General features: G+C 36.1%; 1 protein-coding gene across 3 annotated transcripts in view; it reads left to right on the top strand.

The window, feature by feature from the left end:
- SSH2 (slingshot protein phosphatase 2) overlaps positions 1–13,580 on the top strand; it is a 479,353-nt gene that overhangs the window by 305,419 nt on the left and 160,354 nt on the right. Inside the window, exon 1 of one of the 3 annotated variants that reach the window (XM_053706139.1) lies at positions 13,413–13,580. This exon is cut by the window's right edge and continues 331 nt beyond it. The exons of the other annotated variants lie outside the window; for them this stretch is intronic. The gene's annotated coding sequence lies outside the window, so the exon portion shown is untranslated. Of the gene's footprint in view, positions 1–13,412 lie in introns of those variants that run through there. 3 annotated transcript variants of the gene reach the window in all.

The raw sequence follows: 13,580 nt of genomic DNA, 5'->3' as shown, positions 1-13,580 counted from the left end.
GTCACATAGTAGACTGGGTTTGCCATCTTTTCTAAAAAAAATAATACAGAACATGCTCATTCGCATAAATGTGATAATTATACAGCATAGTTTAGTAGCTAAAGCTGCTAGGACTGATATTAAGTATTCATTGATTTACAATTAGATTCTAACATACTTAGAATAAATGTCCCCATATCATCTTTATTTCTATATTCATTCTTCATTTTCAATGTTGACCTTGTTTCCATTGAGGTGGATAAAACATTTATCTCCATTAAAGTCTATAGAAAATGTTTACCACCAGTTTCCAAACTTTACCACCTCAATAGAAACTAGGCCCTTGTCGGTAAAACACTGGCTGGATGGTAACCCTAAAAAGGAGCTGCTTCTCTTAGAATGTGAGTCATCCCACCCCGTGGTCTGTGCTGCCTTTTTGTACAAATATGGTGGTGTGTTTTTCTGTACAGCAACACTGTGTTGGCCATGTTGAAAGCCCAACCACTATCTTGTATTAGCCCATGCACTTTTCTGAAACTGTGAGTTGGTTTTACAGGAAAGCACACTGAGAGGTAGATATGTGATGCAGGGGGAGTTTAGACACTACTGATTGCAAAGCCCCTTAGAGGTGTAGGTCCAGGGGGAGTGAAGCCACTACTTATTGCAAAGCCCCTTAGAGGTGTAGGTCCAGTCTCAATTTAGACCCCTGCAGTTATGCGCCTGAACTTCTAATTCATATTGACTATTATATCAGCTGTTGTTGTTTGATGGCACTTGGACCAAGAAAAGCTAAAATACTGTAATATTTTCTGTAATGTGTTCTGCTTTTCTTTTTAGTGTGTACTTTTTTTTAAATAAAAATAGTATACCTAATTAAAAACTGTTTTCTTGGACATAAGGGAATTTAAATAATTTTGTTTCTGTATTTTTAAATGAAAACATTTACATTGAATTTCATCTTGGTGGGCTTATGGTGGTATTTTCTTGAGCAAAAAACAACAAACAAAAAACTCACTCCATTTGTCCCCTAGTGTTAGTGTGAATGTAGAATATACTAGGTGGGTATAATACGTTTGTGTATCAACATTTGCCATGTTAACAGATCTCTATGGTTAGTTGTTACTCTTAAAGAGACATTAAACTCATAACATATAATAGTTTTAAAATCAATGAACAATGCAAAACAGCAGCAGTTAACGGATAAACCTCAAGAAACCCCTGGTGGAATCCATGTTTCTGGTCTCCTTTGCTGTGACAAGTTAGTCACATATTTAAAGGACCATTAAATAGAGTAGAAATGCATAACTTGCATATAAAAATAGAGAGAATCACGCAACCAGGGAAGGAACAATAGCATAATAACGTGTTCTATGGCTAGTTACCACCCTATGAGCAGCATTTTTTTGCTCAACATGTGCCTTTTACAGAGAAGAATCTTCCTGTAATATATCAGTCTGGTACTGACTAAACGGTACAGTCTTGTCCTGAAATACCAGGCAATCCCTCTCTGAACGAGAGAAACGGCAAAAACCCTGACGTACGTTTCGGCCTATTGTGGACCTCATCAGTGAGGTGGAGCCAAAACCCTTAGGCACATAGAGCAACGACTCCAAGTCTGGTTTCCCACATCACCCTTAGGGTGACTTCCCTCAGTGTCATAATTTGCATATAACAAAAGAAAGAAGTGCTCAACCAGGGAATGAACAATAGCATAATAGCTTGTCGTATGGTTAGTTACAACTTTAGAAGCAGCCTTTATTTTTTGCTCAACGTGTGTCTTTCACAGAGGAGAACTTTCCTGTAGTATATCAGTCTGTCCTGACTAAATCGTACAGTCTAGTCCTCAAAATACCAGGCATTCACTCTCTGAGTGAGAGAAACCTGAAAACCCCAGACGTACGTTGCAACCTAGTGTGGGCCTCATCAGAGGTGCAGCCATATCCCTAGGCACATAGAGCAACGGGTCCACGTCTGGTTTTCCACATCAACCTTAGGGAGACTTCCCTTAAGAGTCATAATTTTCATATAACAAAAGAAAGAAGCTTTCAATCCGGGTAGAAACAATAACATAATAGCTTGTTCTATGGCTAATAACTGCATAATAAAAAATGCAGTGCAATATATTAAAAAAAAATCCCCTGCAATTTGTTGTTCCCCTGTATCACGTGGCAGCAATCAGCCAATCACAGACTCATATATTTATACACTCTGAATATTTTTCACATTCTCACATACTAAATGCTTTATCTTAAATCATGAAAGTTAGTTTACTTTTGACTTTAATATACCTTTAACTTTACAATATAAGAGTGGTATACTGCAGTGGGTGTAAGAGTGAAGAGATTGTGCTGGTGTTAAGGATGATAAACTGAAGAGTAATGTATTGAGTGGTGTAAAACTGAGACTGTTCCTTCTATAGAAAAGTTTGTCTCCTTTAATTACAGAGAGGAGAAAGTGAGAAATGTGAATATGAGGGGGAATCTTTTTTTAAAAAAACATTCATTTTTATAAGGTGTCTGCAATCTCAGAGAATTTAGTATTAAATTGAAAATGTATTTGTAGAAAACTGAAAAGCTTTAATATGTTGACATGTAATTGTAAGTAAAGAAAATACATGCTGTGCACAGCAGTTTTAATAACCAACCATGTGCAATTTCTAAGCTATGTAATGGCCTGGTTGGCAGATTATTCTTAAAACCACCATCTGGAATTTGTACAGGCTCAAACAGCACCATATCTTTATTGCTACCTAGTTTTGCAAATGTAAAACAATCAATATTTCAAACCTACATGTTTCTATAGTCCATTGTTTAAATGGAGGAATACGTCATTTAAAAATAGGTTTACTAATAAACTGAAGAAACCTAAAAAATTATCTTAAAGGGACATGAAACCCTAAGTTAAACTTTCATGATTTAGATAGAGCATGCATTTTAAAACAACTGTCCAATTTACTTCTATTTTCAAATGTTTGATTTCAAAAGTATGCTTATAAAATGTATTTAGTGTTTTAATTATTCTTTTAAAAGTTAACAATTAGAAAATTCAGCATGGTAATATTAATACAGAGCAGAACTGTCATAATTACGATATTATGACAGATTGTGACTACTTACGACAGTCTATCCTCCTGGGGAGCCGTTTGGGGTGCCAGGAAGGCACAGGGGCTTTGGACTATATCTTGGAATTCCGTGTAATATTGGCCCTTCCTGGGTTTGTCCCGGTTTATCAGATTCCAATCAGACCATATAACTTCGGTAGCCTACATCAACCATCAGGGAGGAACGGGAAGTTTCTTAGCGATAAGAGAAGTATCTCAAATCCTAAAATGGGCGGAGGCCCACAACTGTACGCTGTCAGCGATCCACAATCTGGATGTGGACAACTGGGAAGCAGACTTCCTCAGAAGGCAATCCTTTCACCCAGAGGAATGATCGCTCCAGCCCAAGGTCTTTCAAGAGATATGCAGCAGATGAGGGATGCCGGAAATAGAACTTATGGCCTCCCGTCTCAATGCCAAACTACCCAAGTACGGGTTGAGATTGAGGGATCCTCAAGCTGTTCTAATAGATGCCCTAGCGGTTCCATGGAGGTTCAGACTCGTATATCTCTTTCCTCCATTACCTCTTCTCCCTTGTGTGGTGGCCTGCATCAAACAGGAGCAAGCATCATTGATTCTAATTGCTCCATCCTGGCCACGAAGGACTTGGTTTGCGGATCTGGTGGGGATGTCTTCATTTCCTCCATGGAGGTTACCTTGCTGATACAGGGTCCCTTCCTTCATCAAAATCTAGATTCTCTGAGGCCGACTGCATGGAGATTGAACGCTTAGGGGCCGATTCATCAAGCTCCTAAGTTAGGTTTCCTTCCTAAGGTGATGTCAGATCGCAACATTACTCAAGAGATTGTTGTTCCTTTCTTGTGTCCAAATCCTCCTTCGGCGAAGGAACGTTTGCTTCACAATCTAGATGTGGTTCGTGCCTTGAAGTTCTACCTTCAGGCTACTAAGGATTTCAGACCATCTTCATTTTTGTTTGTCATCTATGTGGGTAAGCGTAGGGGTCAGAAGGCCACTACGTCTTCCCTGTGCTTCTGGTTAAGAAGTGTCATCCGCCTAGCTTATGAGACGGAGGGACAACAGCCTCCTGAGAGGATTACGTCTCATTCCACTAGAGCAGTATCAGATTTGTAAGGAGACTACCTGTTCCTCCTTACAAACTTTTCTAAATTTTACAAGTTTGATGTGTTTGCTTCATCTGAAGCAGCTTTCGGGAGAGAGGTTTTGCAGGCTGTGGTGCCCTCAGATTAGGGTCCGCCTCTTTTTTGTTCCCTCACGTTATTCCTTCAGTGTCCTCTGGAGCTTCGGTATTGTTTTCCCAACAGTAAGGAATGAAGTTGAGGACTCTCCCTGCCTTATGGAAAGAAAACAAAATGTATGCTTACCAGATAAATTCCTTTCTTTCCTGGCAGGGAGAGTCCACGACCCCTCCCGTTAGTTATTCTTTGTTTGGGCGGCTTCCTTTTTGTTTTTCTTCTGGCAACTTTATACCCTGTTGTTTCTCCTACTTTTCCTCGGTCGAATGACTGGGGGGGATAGAGGAAGTGGGAGGGATATTTAAGCCTTTGGCTGGGGTGTCTTTGCCTCCTCCTGGTGGCCAGGTGGTTTTTTTTTACTAAAGGAGCTCTATTCACTACCCATTTAAACCGTTAAAATTGTGCTAATGAGCATATGTATTTATCTGCCAGTCACTGGCTGTAGTCTGCTCTGCAACAACACAGAATCCCTTCTGGTGTGTGACTGTGTTTTCAAACCCTTTGTAGTGGGCAACAACCATAAACACTGAAGTAATCTGTATTTCATGTGTCCGTAAGGGGTTTTGAGCCCTGTAATAGCAAGGGCCTCGCTGAAAGCGGTGAGATGCGATATTACTAAACGCCTCACTCTAGGAGGCATTTGGAAATATTTATTTAAAGGGACAGTCAAGTCCAAAATAAACTTTCAAGATTCAAATAGGGCATGTCATTTTAAACAACTTTCCAATTTACTTTTATCACCAATTTTGCGTTGTTCTCTTGGTATTCTTATTTGAAAGCTAATCCTAGGAGGTTCATAAGCTAATTTTTAAGCCCTTGAAGGCCGCCTTCTCTCTCAGGGCATTTTGACAGTTTTTCATCACTAGAGGCCATTAGTTTGTGTGTCATATATATAACATTGAGCTCACGCACGTGAAGTTACCTAGGAGTCAGCACTGATTGGCTAAAATGCAAGTCTGTCAAAAGAACTGAAATAAGGGGGATGTTTGCAGAGGCATATATACAAGGTAATTACCGAGGTAAAATGTGTATTAATAGAACAGTGCTGGTTATGCAAAACTAGGGAATAGGTAATAAAGGGATTATCTATCTCTTTTAAACAACAACAATTCTGGTGTAGACTGTCCCTTTAACCTCTTAGAGTGGAAAAATTAAATACTTGGATAGATTTGTGGTAAAATGTCTTTTTAAGATGGGAAAAACATTTGAAAAAAGTTTCCACTTTAAATGTAATTGAAACAGTTAACACAAACTCTGATCTATGTGACCCATAAACAACAACAAATATTGGGAGCTAGTAGTGTAGAAATAGTCACAAATTGTAACATTTACTTTATTTTCACAGCTGGATAGCAGCCATTGTATCTATCCCCTTTACTTATCACTACACACCCTGTCTCTATAATAATCAGTTTATAAAACCTGACTGCTGATTTCCCCTGTAATTAAAGCATTGAGTGATGTAAAGGGCAATAATGATAATTATCAAAACCAAATGTAATCCTGTTACAGTAAAAGTTAATTTACCTGGGACCAGATTAACTTTTTGTCAGCAGTGTCCAGTGATAAACAAATATGTTAATAAATGTTCTCAGACATAGACAACACTAGACCTGAGCAGAGAAGTGGTTAGGATCTATTTGTGGATTAACAAACATGGCTACCATTTAATGAAAATAAAGTACATTCCATTTAATTTGCCTCTAAGCATAGATGTGTGGTTAAATTGTGTTCTAAATTATTAACTTGAATCCGTCCAGGAGAGAAATTAACTTTAACCATCAAATGGATTAATAGGATATTATAATCTACGAAAGCGATGTACAAAATATATTTTCACATAGAAATTTCTGTTGGCGTTTTCTACTTTACAGTAAAACTACCAGGATATAAATGTGTTTTGTGCACAAGTGATACCTAAATATTAAATGTTCATTGGCTGATAGGGACAGCTCAAAATGTTGGTTTATTCAGCACAGAAAATGGATTTAAAAATTAGAATACAGAATAACCTGTTTTATATGGAACATATAAAATATGTGGTTACAATGCTCCTTTAAACCTATAATCTGTTAAATGAACAGTAATGATATTTAAGTCTGTAAATACGGAAAGCTTGTGTAATATTATAGAAAATTACCAAAAGAGGTAGAACACCTTGTTAATTTGTTTTTGTAATTTTGACATAGAAATTTCAGTCAAACAAAAACACAGGGCATACTTGTGTATCACAAAACCTGGTTGGGCGTGTCTCCGAGCAATTGGCTCTGAATGAGATTCTTCTCTATTGGTGTCTCTTTATCGGTCTGTCTGTCACCATATGTTGATATTTAGCCATCTATAGTACAGGACTTGGGTTTCTAAGACAATGCCTAGTTAGTGGTTTTTAGCCACATGGTCGGAATACTCGTCTGCAGTGTCACAGACGGCTGTGGTTGCCCATACAATGATTCCTAAAGCTAAGATTTTTGTATGCCTACAGAAGAAGTGAATGTAAAACAAGTCAGGCATTTTGAGTGTCACCATAATGTTATGTTTTTATATTTTTGTTTGTGCACTTTCACTCCATATTACATGTTCCTTTTAGTAGATTGTGTTACAGCAACCAACAAAATACAAGTTTGTATTCCTTAAGCTTTCAAACATCAGATGTAGATGAAGAATAGTCATGTGAGGTCTTGAAAGCTTATGAAATACAAAACTTTGATTTTGTTGGTGCATTACAATCTACTAAATGGAACATTCTCTGTGAGACCAATACTGCAATAACCCTTTACTATATATACTCCAGATTGCAATAATGTATTCATTTCACTCTCTATTGCAATAAGATTTAGTTTCTCTTGGGACTACTGCAGGAGCAATTAGATGGTGGTGTAACTAGCAGGTGTGTAGGGGTGCAGTCACCAGTGGGCCGGCTGCTCCAGGGGGTCCTGTCTTGATCTGAATATTATCTCAAGTAATCCTGATAAAGGTATTTATATTGTTAAAGGAATGTTCATCCACTCAATACATTAAAACCACCCAAGCCCTTATTTTCTTTTAGCCATAACAATATTTTTTAATTTCCCATAAATCTTTAATTATGCTTACTAAAAAAGAACTTTCATTGTGTGGTTTGTTCCCTTTTTCCTGCAATTTAACAATGAAAATGTATTTTTTTTTCTTTCTCCCAATTCCCTCTAGAATTAGAATACTTCAGAAGCCTAAGGCTGTTGCATTCTACACAGGGATTGTTTGATCAGTGACAGTTGGTTAATATTTGTCTTTTTCTGACAGCAGCGGAGGAGATATATATATATTTTTTAAAGGTTATGTCGCTTTACTGCAAAACAATACACGTGTTGCAAATAAAATTACATCTTAATCACCTTTAAAATATTATTATTGTATATACACTATTTTTGATGTTATGTTTAATTGTTTCTTTATTATATTTTATTATTAAAATTGAAAAAAAAAATAGTTTTGTTTGCCTATAAGCAATGAATCCTGGTAATTACCATAGCAAGAGAAAACTTTCACGTCTGTGGCTTTATATATAAAAATGTTTTCATTATTTTTTTTTATGTATTTTATTTATTTACTTATTTCAGTGGCAGAAATAAAATGTTATTGGCCATTGTGCCTAAGATTGTTACACCCCTATTAAACATGGGTGTATATGTTATACATTTGAAAAGGGGCGAGGTTTCCTGTCTTTAGTTTTGCCCCTGGCCTATCAGTTCTTAGCTGCTCTCCTGTATGAAGATGTATATTGCCAGCGGTCACTGGCTGAGTTTTAAGATAGGACATCTGATTAAAGTGTGCAGCAAGCAGTTGGTATATATGAAGCTGTTAAAAGGGCTATAAAACACTAAAACAAGACATCATATCTCAAATGTACCTTTTTGCCAGAAAAAGTCAATGTGTATCAGTTTTTTTAAAATATATAATCTTTTATCTTAACTTTTTACAATCTCTTTGCTGCACTGATCTCAACACTGCCCTAAGGGGGTGTGAATCGGCAAATCAATCAACAGCCAATCATTTGTGTGTTAAAGTACTTTGTTTAATGTCTGTTATTATCCCAGGAGTGTACTCATAATCTAGATGTAGTTATCTTTTTAGAATTGCGCTTACCAATTTTTTCATTACATAAGTATTATCTATAGTTCCATATAAATGTACTTTTAATACACAATCTTATCACTGACATTAAATCAGCTTTTATTTTTAATTGTCATAATCTGCCATTTAATTTAGTTTTTAAATGTAAATAATACCTTCAAAATTATGGTTGTCAGACTGTAACTTTCTCAGAATAAAATGAGCAATAATGAAGGTATACATTTTTTTTTTTAAAACAATTTTCCAGTCAACTTCTAATATCAAATGTGCTTCATTCTCTTGGTATCATTTGTTGGAGCCACAATGCACTAATGGTTTCTGACTAAACACATGGGTGAGCCAATGACAATCGATATGTATATATGTATATATGTATGTGTGTGTATATATATATATATATATATATATATATATATATATATATATATATACATACTGTATATGCAGCCGCCACCAATCAACAGCTAGAACCTAAGTTCTTTGCTGCTCCTGAGCTTTCTTAGATAAGCCTTTCAGCAAAAGGATAACAAGAGAAGGAAGCAAATGAAATAATTGAATTAAATTGAAAAGTTGTTTACAATGATATGCTCTTTCTAAAGCATTAATGTCTAATTATGACTTTACTGTCCCTTTAACAACTGTAGTGTGATTTAGGTCTAAATCGGAGATAGCTGCATTTACTGTTTTTGTAACATTGAGGTCTTTGTTGAGTGAGGAAAAAAAATGTCCCCATAATACTGTTGGTTTCTTTCATCGCTCTTTAACACAAATCATAAGTTGAATAATAATGTACCTTCATTCCTGAGGGAAACATTGCAGCTTTATTTTGGCAAATTAGTTTTTTTCTTTTTCCCCAAACCAAATGTGTTTGCAAATGTGCAGTGGTAGTTTGCCCTCTTTTCTTCCCTTAAAAGGACAGTGTACTGTAAAATTGGTTCCCCTTAATTTGTTTACAATGACCCAGCTGCAGGGTTAAAATGGGAAATTGATGCGTTATGTATATTTCTACATATGCAATGGCTATTTTTGAATTGAAACCACAACTCAATGAAATGTGCTGAGCTTGCAGGGAAAACAGACCTTTATTAAGCTTATCTTTCTATTTTTACACAAAATCTTATCTTATCTCCTTATACACAATGAGACTAGTACTTAGAGCAATGGAAAATAAACATTTTAGTGCCTCTTTGTCCAACTCGCCTGTTAGTGTGATTTTTTTTTTCTAAACATTCTTCTTTACATAGCTTTTCTATTACTGGTACTTTTAAGGATTGACATTTTCAGTATATCTTCCATGTCAAATGTCAAAAACAAGGTAAAGGATATATCTGTAAACAGTTTAAACAGTTTAATACAGTTTAATACACTTCAACAGTTAAAATGGATCAAAGTGAACGCATTAATGGAGAAAACAGTACACTTTATTGAACAGGTATATTATACAAACATACATATGACTTTCTGATTTCAATGTAATATTTAAATAAAAATATATATTTATGTATGCCCACTTCTATTGCAGAGAATGTTGTTTTCCTATCATGAATATTAATACAAACGTGATATTCTGCCTGAAAGTGTACAGCAAAGTGAAAATTAAACTTTTGTGATTCAGATATGAAGAGCATGCAATGTTAAAAATCTTTCCAATTTACTTCTAATTTGCTTCATTCTTTTTGTATCCTTTGTTGAAAATCATTCCTACATGGGCTCAGTAGCAGCAGCAATGCTCTTATTGGGAGCTAGCTTCAGATTTGTGGCTTCACATATGTCTCTTCTCATTGGCTCACCAGATGTGCTCAGCTAGTTCCCAGTAATGGATTGCTATTGCTTCATCAAAGGATACTAAGAGAATGAAGCATATTTGATAATAGAATTTTGGATTTTATATTATTTGTTTTTAATTGTATGCTCTGTCTAAATAATGAAATCATTTTTGGGGTTTCATGTCCTTTGAAGACTAGAGAAACAAGGTGAGGCAGAAGGAGAGGAAATCACAGACCAGTAAAAACCTCCCTGGGAGAAGGTGTAACAAGCGCAATTTTCAGATATAAAAGGCAGTAAAATGTAATGTATATTAACCCCTTAATGACCACAATGTACCCTGTATGTCACTGGTCGTTAAAGGTTTTTTTCAGGACATAATAGCACAAGTCTAGCAAGAACACGCTATTAATGCCCTCCCTCCAGCAGGCTTTGTGGAATAGAGCAGTCTCAACACTGGTGGCAAGACCACGCTATAAAACAATCACGTGCCAAAAAAAGGCCAGCGACATACAGGGTACGTTGCTGGTCCTTAAGGGGATAAAATAGTGTTCCTCTTTCAATAATGAAACATTTGAAGTCTAGGGAACCTAAACTGTTGAATTTGAAAGCACTACAGTATGGCCATATTTTATTTAAAGACTTTTTTTCAAATATACGTTTCACTGCTTCAGCAACCTGCTGCAATCATGGCTAAAATCCTTGCTCTCTCGACCTACACTTATACATACGCCCAAGTGTCCGCTATAGATGAGTGTATATGCGTGTGGCTTACATCCATATTGTGTTTTTGTTTTTTTCTTTTCAAGTAAAAATATATTTCAAAATGTTTCTAATGTCTTATAGTAGCACACGTGTGTAGTAATTCTATATCTGCATGTTCATAGCATTTATATTACAACCATAAAAAGGTGTCCCAAATATAAAAAGTGGTACATTTAATGTAGTTTAGAGTGACAAGTGTGTAGCCCCAAGTATTCTAATTAAAGCTCAAAAGAGAGAGAGAGAGAGAGAGAGAGAGAGAGAGAGAGAGAAAATTGTAATCCACATGGCTGCATTTCAGTTTTGAATATAAGCAATGTTGTAATATACATGTATTAGCAAAATGCTTCTAATAAAAGCTATAGCTGTTACAAAAGTGTATTTAATTATGCACCGTGCACCAGCATTTTAGACCCAACACTTGCTCAGAGAGCATAAGGTGCTTGTATCATCTGGTAATGACTCAATTTGTTAATTGCAGACATGATACAAGCCCCACTGGCGCTCTGAGCAACTGCAATACTTAAAATGCTGATGCTCTGAGACTATCTAGATGTGCTTCACACGTGCAGAGAAAAATATTGACACTAAAACAGTGATAACTTTTACTAGAAGCATTTTTGCCAATACATGTATATTGCTAATGTGTTTCTATTCAAAGATGTAATTCATCTATGTGCATTTAAAGGGACAGTCTACTTGAAAACGTTTATAGTTTATAAAGATAGATAATCCCTTTATTGCCCATTCCCCAGTTTAAGTAAAAAAGGAAGGTATAGAACTATTGCATTTATATCATAATCCAAAAATAACCCATACACTCATATCTCTCAGAAGAATGTGAGGTGCCCTAGTGGTCATGGATTAGTATTGCCAAGAAAAAAGATAAACCACTATGTGAGAACACACTTAAAGGGACAGTCAACTCCAGAATTTTTGTTGTTTAAAAAGAAAGATAATCCCTTTATTACCCATTCCCCAGTTTTGCATATCCAACACAGTTATAATACACATTTTACCTCTGTAATTATCTTGTATCTAAACCTCTGCTGACTGCCCCCTTATTTCAGTTCTTTTGACAGACATGCGGTTTAGCCAATCAGTGCTCACTCCTAGGTCACTTTACGTGCATGAGCTCAATGTTATCTATATGAAACATGTGAACTAGTGCCCTCTAGTGGTCAAAATGTATTCAGATTAGAGGCAGTCTTCAAGGTCTAAGAAATTAGCATATGAACCTCCTAGGTTTATCTTTCAACTAAGAATACCAAGAGAACAAAGCAAAATTGGTGATAAAAGTAAACTGTGAAGTTGTTTAAAATTGCATGCCCTATTTAAATCATGAAAGTTTTTTTTGGACTTGACTGTCCCTTTAAACACATAAGTAAATCTGTTAAATTGGACCAAAAAATAAATAAAACTTAATGTTTAATATCATTAATTGAACATAATTTAAAAACAAAGTAGCACTGTCAGAGTATCTGAAAAAGGACACATAAAGTATCAATAGTAATCGTAAAATGAAAACATAAAATCAAGAATTCCAAAATTAATACAGATTCACACAATATCTTAGGCCCATTGTAACATGTCCACCAAGTCAAAAAGTATCCCTCACAGACAGGCAATTGTCTAACGCATGTTTCGCCTAGGCTTTTTAAAAGGTGCCTTTGAAAAAGCCCATTATGAATGATATTAAAGGTTTAGTTTTATTTATTTTTTGTCCCACTTATCAGATTTACTTATGTGTTTAAGTGTGTGCTCACATGGTGTTTTTTCTTTTTTTTTTTCTTTTTCTTCTTGATAATACCATTCCCTAATTTTGCAGAACCAACACTGTTATATTAATACACTTTTTTTACCTTTGTGATTACCTTATATCTAACCCTCTGCAGACTGCACCCTTATCTCAGTGATTTTGACACATGCATTTTAGCCAATCAGTACAGACTCATAAATAACTGCAGGATAGTGAGCACAATGTTAGCTATATGGCATGCATGAACTTGCGCTGTCTGTGAAAAACTGTCAAAATGCACTGAGATCAGAGGCAGCCTTCAAGGGTTTTAGAAATGATCATCTGAATTATCATCTGAGCCTACCTTGTTTTAGCTTCCAACAAAGAGTACGAAGAGAACAAAGCAAATTTGATGATAAAAGTAAATTGGAAAGTTGTTCAATATAGCATGCCCTATCTGAATCATTAAAGTTTAATTTTGATTAGACTGTCCCTTTTAAATTTTGACCTGAATGTTTCTTTAATTTCTGGCATCAATATACATTCTTTTATTTTGCTGTTCTGAGTCTGGACCATGGAAATGTTTCACACGGAAAAATTGTAATAGTGATTTTACTTATATCGGACACGTGGTTAATATTTTTTATGCCTCCGAGCCATCAAGGGGTTACAAAAGCGGCATGTGACGTTTGCGCTCCCCCCGCGGGCAAGAGGTGAGCCGCATGTAGAGATGCGCATGCGCTGAGAGCAGCAGCTGTTTAGCCCGGGGTTGCAGGAAGCTGTCTTTACAGTATGTAGGGGATCGGGACTTGCGGTGGCATGTGATCTCAGGGCTAATGTTTGGGCAACATCTAGCCCAAATATAGCAGATCAGAGCCATCTCAAATAGCACAACACTACCTCAAGCTGTGCC

Source organism: Bombina bombina, chromosome 3, assembly GCF_027579735.1.
Source record: "Bombina bombina isolate aBomBom1 chromosome 3, aBomBom1.pri, whole genome shotgun sequence".
NCBI classification, from domain to species: Eukaryota; Metazoa; Chordata; class Amphibia; order Anura; family Bombinatoridae; genus Bombina; species Bombina bombina.
This window is presented reverse-complemented; position numbering and strand designations above follow the sequence as displayed.